General features: G+C 40.5%; 1 long non-coding RNA gene across 10 annotated transcripts in view; it reads left to right on the top strand.

Annotated features, from left to right (window-relative positions):
- Positions 1-2,550: 2,550 nt before the first annotated feature.
- LOC147364553 (uncharacterized) overlaps positions 2,551-7,222 on the top strand; it is a 202,635-nt gene continuing 197,963 nt past the window's right edge. For 9 of the 10 annotated variants that reach the window (XR_015134660.1, XR_015134665.1, XR_015134659.1 and 6 more), the window contains exon 1: positions 2,551-2,743. This is a non-coding gene — a long non-coding RNA (uncharacterized LOC147364553). The remainder of the gene's footprint in view (positions 2,744-7,222) is intronic. The other variant, XR_015134657.1, reaches the window with a different exon arrangement.

Here is a 7,222-nt window from a genome sequence, read left to right as displayed (position 1 = left end):
CTGGGTCTTTGTTGCTGTGCACAGGCTTCTCATTGTGCTGGCTTCTCCTCTTCTGGAACATGGGCTTTAGGGCACACAGGCTCAGTAGTTATGGTGCACGGGTTTAGCTGCCCTGAGGCATGTGGGATCTTCCTGGACCAGGGATCGAACCCATGTCCCCTGCCCTGGCAGGCATTTTCTTAACCACTGGACCACCAGGGAAGTCCCAAAGGTAATTTTCATCTCATTTTTTTTCGACACATAAACTGCACAAGCATTTATAGGAATGATATTATTTTATAGCCAAAACATGAGTGAAAGAAAAAGGGGAGAAAGAAGGGGAGAAAACTGAACCTGAGACTGCTTAGAATGTTGTTATTATTGTTCAATTGCCAAGTCATGTCCAACTCTTTGTGACCCCGTGGACTGCAGCACTCCAGGCTTCCCCGTCCTTCACTATCTCCCAGAGTTTGCTCAAACTCATGTCCATTGAGTTGGTGATGCTATCTTATCCTCTGTCTCCCGCTTCTCTTCCTCCCCTCAAATCTTTCCCAGCATCAGGGTCTTTTCCAATGAGTCTGCTTTTTGCATCAGGTAGTCAAAGTATTGGAGCTTCAGCTTCAGCATCAATTCTTCCAATGAATATTCAGGGTTGATTTCCTTTAGGATTGACTGGTTTGATCTCTTTGGAATCTAAGGGACTCTCAAGAGTCTTCTCCAGCACCACAGTTTGAAAGCATCAATTCTTCAGTGCTCAGGGTTCTTTATGGTCCAAATCTCATATAATGAGGATGCTACTACTTATGTTCCTAGTCATGGCCACCCCTCTTCTAGAACCAGTTTTCCCCACTGGGGTAGAAAGTTGGCAAGCTATTGGTCATAGTGCAGAACAGTCACTGGGCCACATTTTACCAGCAAAGATGGTCCACTGTGAGCAAAAGGGCGAAGCTCTCTGCTCTCTTCCCGCCCTGCACTTGAGTTGTTAAGGTGAGACCACTCCCCAGAGATGTTGTCTCCCTCTTTCTTTTTTTCCATGTGGCGCCCATTGATGAGTGGCTGTCCCCCTCCCTCTTCCCAGCCTCACTTTGTCCATTTTGGACTTTAAAAGTTTTTTTTTTTTTTTTTTTATGCATTACATCAAATTTACCACTGTATGAATGGAAATTAAGACTTTTTGTAGTTTTTATATGTTGTAATATTTCTTCAAATAAATCTCTTGTATAAAAAAAGCCCAGTGAAGCACAATGGCCTTCTAGTTGAGATTTGGGGTGTGGGCATAGAGACAGGGAGAGTGGTGGTTGCTTGTGCACTTTAGTTTCAAATCTAAGCCACATGCTGCAACAAGGGTTTTTCTCAGCATTTTAGTTTGGGGGCTGAACTCTTGCACAGCTATTAATAAAGTGGCACCTTGTTCCCATTCTGTTATTGTACCTGGTGTACATAACACTCTCAGGGAAGGAGGGGTGAGAGAGGAGAATGGGGAAGAGTGGTTTTCAGGCCAGGATATAACTATTCCTGGATTTCTCCATGGTCAAAATCACAATGTTATGGGCAAACCTGTATATCGGTTTCTAATGATTATAAAAAGGAAACCTGTCCCAACAAGGATGAACTCCACTGTGGACTTGAGGTTTCCCTAGGGGCTCAGAAGGTAAAGAATCTGCCTGCAATGCAGGAGACCCAAGTTCGGTCACTAGATTGGGAAGATCCTCTGGAGAAGAAAATGGCAACCCACTCCAGTATTCTTGCCTGGAGAATTCCATGGACAGAGGAGCCTGGCGAGCTATAGTCCATGGGGTCACCAAAGAGTCAGATGTGACTGAGCAACTAAGGCTTCTCTGAAGTTTGAAGATGCAACTTTCCTTTGAGATCAGAGGCCGTAGCCCTTTTTGATGTTTACAATTATCTGTCATTCTCCCTTTGGCCTATAAAGTCCCAGGCCATATGCTGCTTGATCCCATGGTCTGATTTTAAAACCATTTTACTCAAGGAAATTATGTTGGGGGATTAAAAGTGACGACCAATCTTAGCTATTTTATTAGATCCTGAACTTAATAAAGGTGACCTACACAAATCCTTTGAGGAAGGAAAACAGTAAATAGCATATGAATGAAGAGAGACAGAAGCAAGTCCATGTGTTACCTGCCCATTATGTGTAAGGCACAGTGCTGTTGCCTTGCATCATTTCCTTTGTTAAGAGTTAATGGGTATGTGCTTTGCACTTTACATGGCACCGTATACTGACATCAAGTACACCTCTTATAGTAGAGGGGAAAGCAGGGATTCTAGTGGAAAAGACTCAGCTTTACATTCCAGCTCTGTACCCACTAGTGATGTGACCATGAGCCGCTTCCTCATCTTTCTGGATATCTCCATTCTCGCAGGTAAAAACCAAATAGGGCATGATGGCATCTATCATGCCTGTGATAATATCTGCAAAAGAACTTTATAAACTAGAAACACAGTGAAGCACTGTAGAGCTCAGAGATTGTTATTATAGGTCCTTTGTACAGCTGTGCTTGGGGGTTGGACTGGCCCTGTGAACTGACGTCTGATGAAGACACGTGTGGGGAGAGACCACGTAGAACCATGCAGTCTGCAGGGTCCTCAGAGGATTCCTATTAGTGTTTTCAGCTGAGATGAGCACTCCGGCCTTGTAAACTGGATTTTGCTAAGTCATTTAGGAGTTACATGCCTGCCAAGGAGGTGCCGGAGGAGCGTAGCTTGCTGTGCTGCTCTTGTGAGTGTGAACTACACTTCTCAGGTACGACAGGGCTGGCAGGACTATTATAATATTTGGTGTGATGTTGCCTTCTATTATCACCATCTTACCCTCTCCTCTTTCCCCAAGCTGTGAGAATGGGAGAGGTGCTATATGGTTCATATGACTGGGCTGTATTTGCAGGTTTGGAGAAAAGATAGCTACATGCATTGTAACTTAGTAAATTGCCTTTCATGTTGTGAGAGTCCCTTATTCAGAGTTTGGTGGTACCGGACCACCCACAATTTACCAGAAATTGGAATATGTGTTTGAGACTTTTTCCCCCTACCTTTGGTCTTCAATAGATATTCCATACATCTTGAATAATGTTTTCTTAGATAGTCAGTTCACTACTCAAAGAGCTACCCAAACACTGAAGAACTGACCCCACTGTTGCAGTAAATCATCAGTCATTGATGCTGACTGTGGTAGCTAATCTCAACAGAAGGCCTCAAACCAGTGGTTCTCACCCCTGTTAGCACAGTAGACTCACCTGGGGAGCTTTGGGGACAATAACAGTGCCTTGGCTTCTTCCTAGGGATTCTGATTTAATTGACCTGGGAAGGACTCTAAAAATTTATATCTTAAGTAATCCACTGATACTGAAGGCTTGGTTTTACTTTGAGTAGAGTCGGAACATTGACTATGAATTAGAATCACCTGGGAAACTTGCATAAGTACTGTTGTCTGGGTCCCACTCTCAGGGGTTCTAATTGTGGCCTGAGTATCAGGACTTTTCTTAAAGCTGCCTGCTTATCTCTCATGGAGCCAAGGTTGAGAACCAGTGGCTTAAGAGAAAGATAGAAGCATCCTTTCTTATAAACATACAGCTTATAATTAACACAGTCCAATTTAAATAAGATGCATAAGGTTATTCCTGTACTGTTTGTTGTTTAACATTCATTGTTGTACATTTTATTAAAATTTTTCTAATCAGATATCTCACTCTTTTGCATAAATCCTAGTCCTGAATATAATCTTAGACCTGAATAAATTGCTTCCTTCTTAACTTAAATCTTGGTTCATACTCTTGCTGAGATGACTCATGATTTTTTTTGGCCAGTTTGTTGTCAAAAGTCTCTGGAAATATATCCTCAACCTTCTGCCCCCTTTTTCTCGCTTCACCCATAAAGAGCCTCTGCCCGCTTTTTTCCATATGGATTATAGAGCTCTTCAAAAGTTCCTTTTACTCTGCCTTTCTGAGTATGTTAGGATGATTAGCTCTTCCTCTCAGCTTCCAGAATCTCCTCTCTCCATCCAGCTAGGACAGATGGTTCCCAGCCATATACATTCTGGTTTCAGCTTTTAAGTTCAACCTCAAATCCTGTCTGGATTTCACTTAAGATGCAATGACTATATAGATCACTTTGGAAGAGAATTACTTTGGAAGAGAATTAATATCTTTGCTATATTAAGTGTTCCCATCTATGAAGATCATGTACTTCTTTAATTTAGATATTTTTTAATGCCATTCAATAAAGTTTTATAATCTTCTCTGAAAGATCTTGAACATGTTTTATTAGATATATTCCTAAGTTGTTAAGGCATTCATTATATCTTTTAAAAATTTATTTGTTTCTAGTATATGATTTCCGTATATTGATTTTTTAAACCTGGCAAACTTCCTATACTTTTAATAATTCAAGTAACTTATTTGGAGATTCTTTTGAATTTTCTAAGTATGGAAACATAATCCAGAACAACAACAAAAAAAGACAGTTTTATTTCTTCACTGAAAATGATGGTATTTCTTTTTCTTCTCTTGCTGTGTTGGTTAAGATCGTCAATAAAAATATCCAGTGGAAGTGGTAATGGAGGCATGTTTCTTTCTCCCTGTCTCCAACGGAAACTATTCAACTGTCATCTATGTTATTTGCTGCAGATTTTTAAACTATATTTTATAGACATCCTTTATTAGTTAAAGAAAGTTCTCTTTTTTATCTAATATGATAAATTGCATGATTATTCTTGGTTTTTCACCTTTCCCTGTGTTTGACTTCTATCACATGACATTGCAGTTCCTCCCACTTGACGTGGCATTTCCCCATGCCCAGGGATATTGGGCGTGACTATGTGATTACTTTGACCGGTAGAATGTCAGTAGAAATGTCTATGTGCCAGTTCCAAGCCTCAGTTCTGTTTAGTCACTCAGTCGAGTCCGACTCTTCGTGACACCATGAACCGCAGCATACCAGGCCTCCTTGTCCATCACCAAATCCTGGAGTCTACCCAAACTCATGTCCATTGAGTAGTTGATGACATCCAACCATCTCATCCTCTGTCGTCCCCTTCTCCTCCTGCCTTCAATCTTTCCCAGCCTCAGGGTCTTTTCAAATGAGTCAGCTCTTCGCATCAGGTGGCCAAAGTTCTGGAGTTTCAGCTTTAACATCAGTCCTTCCAATGAACACCCAGGACCGATCTCCCTTAGGATGGACTGGTTGGATCTCCTTGCAGTCCAAGGGACTCTCAAGAGTCTTCTCCAACACCACAGTTCAAAAGTATCAATTCTTATGCGCTCAGCCCTCCTTATAGTCCAATTCTCACATCCATACATGACTACTGGAAAAACCATAGCCTTGACTAGATGGATCTTTGTTGGCAAAGTAATGTTTCTGCTTTTTAACATGCTGTCTAGGTTGGTCATAACTTTCCTTCCAAAGAGTAAGCGTCTTTTAATTTCATGGCTGCAATCACCATCTGCAGCGATTTGGGAGCCCAAAATAATAAAGTCAGCCACTGTTTCCACTGTTTCCCCATCTATTTCCCAGGAAGTGATGGGCCCAGATGCCATGATCTTAGTTTTCTGAATGTTGAGCTTTAAGCCAACTTTTTCACTTTCCTCTTTCACTTTCATCAAGAGGCTTTTGAGTTCCTCTTCACTTTCTGCCATAAGGGTGGTGTCATCTGTATATCTGAGGTTATTGATATTTCTCCTGGCAATCTTGATTCCAGCTTGTGCTTCCTCCAGCCCAGCATTTCTCATGATGTACTCTGCATATAAGTTAAATAAGCAGGGTAACAATATTCAGCCTTGACGTACTCCTTTTCCTATTTGGCACCAGTCTGTTGTTCCATGTCCAGTTCTAACTGTTGCATCCTGACCTGCATACAGGTTTCTTAAGAAGCAGGTCAGCTGGTCTGGTATTCCCATCTCTTTCAGAATTTTCCACAGTTTATTGTGATCCACACAGTCAAAGGCTTTGGCATAGTCTAGACATTGGGAATTAACTTGTGTTTCTATTTACTCTTTTGTTGCTTCTGCTATCATAAGAAAACACACCCATGATAGCCTATTAGTCCAAATATGGACAGACTTGAACCTGCCTAAAACTCGAAACCAAGCCTAGATTAATCCATATAGATTAGCCAACGATCAGGTGACCTGGCATTTTGTTACACTGCATTATTGTGTCAGTAGTTCACGAATATACAGAAGCACTGAATTAATGATAATTAGATAAGTATGACTCCAGTATTCTTGCCTGGAAAATCCCATGTGTGGAGGAGCCTGGTAGGCTACAGTCCATGGGATCACTAAGAGTTGGACACGACTCAGCGACTTCACTTTCACTTTTCACTTTCATGCATTGGAGAAGGAAATGGCAACCCACTCCAGTGTTCTTGCCTGGAGAATCCCAGGGACGGGGGAGCCTGGTGGGCTGCCGTGTATGGGGTCGCATAGAGTTGGACACGACTGAGGTGACTTAGCAGCAGCAGTAGCAGCATTTTACCAATCAGATCAGATCAGATCAGATCAGTCGCTCAGTCGTGTCTGACTCTTTAGCTATCTAATTTGCTAATAACTTTTTAAAGTCGCAAATGAATTTTGAATTGTATCAAAGGCTGTCACTTTCTCTATTGAAATGAGTATTTTTTTCCCTTTAATCTATTAATATGGTGATTACATTAATTTGTTTTCCTAATGTAAATCAGTCTTGCATTTCTGGAATAAATCCTATTTGGTCATAATATATTCTAGTTTTCATGAATTTCTTGACTTGGTTGGTTAATATTGTTTAGGACTTTTGCGTCAATGTTTATGAATGAGATTCCCTGCAACTTTCTTGAATTGTCCTTGTCAATCTGGGTAGCAAGGTTGCAGTAGCCTTATAGAATAAAGGATGGGTATCACTCCCTCTTTTTCTGTTCTTTGGAAGGGATCACATAAAACTGAAATAATCTTTCTTTAAATATTTCAGAACTTGCAGGTGAAGAAACTGGGCCTAAGATTTTCTTTATGGGAAAATTTTTGACTTTTACTTTACTTTTATTTATGGCTATACAAATATTCAGGTCTTTTGCTTATTCTTGAATCAATTTTAGTGATATATTTTTTTCTAAGAATTTGTTGATTTTATCTAAATTATTCATAATATTTGTTTATCTATTTGACATCTACAGAAATTATTGTGATCTTCATTTCATTTCAGATAATGTTTATGTATAGCTTTTTATTATAACTTTGATCAATCTCATCTTAAA

This window comes from Bos grunniens, chromosome 10 (assembly GCF_055505025.1).
Source record: "Bos grunniens cultivar Pamir isolate PY7600 chromosome 10, Bosgru_T2T1.0, whole genome shotgun sequence".
NCBI classification, from domain to species: Eukaryota; Metazoa; Chordata; class Mammalia; order Artiodactyla; family Bovidae; genus Bos; species Bos grunniens.
The sequence above is the reverse complement of the archived record's forward strand: the minus strand, read 5'-3'. Positions and strand labels throughout refer to the sequence as shown.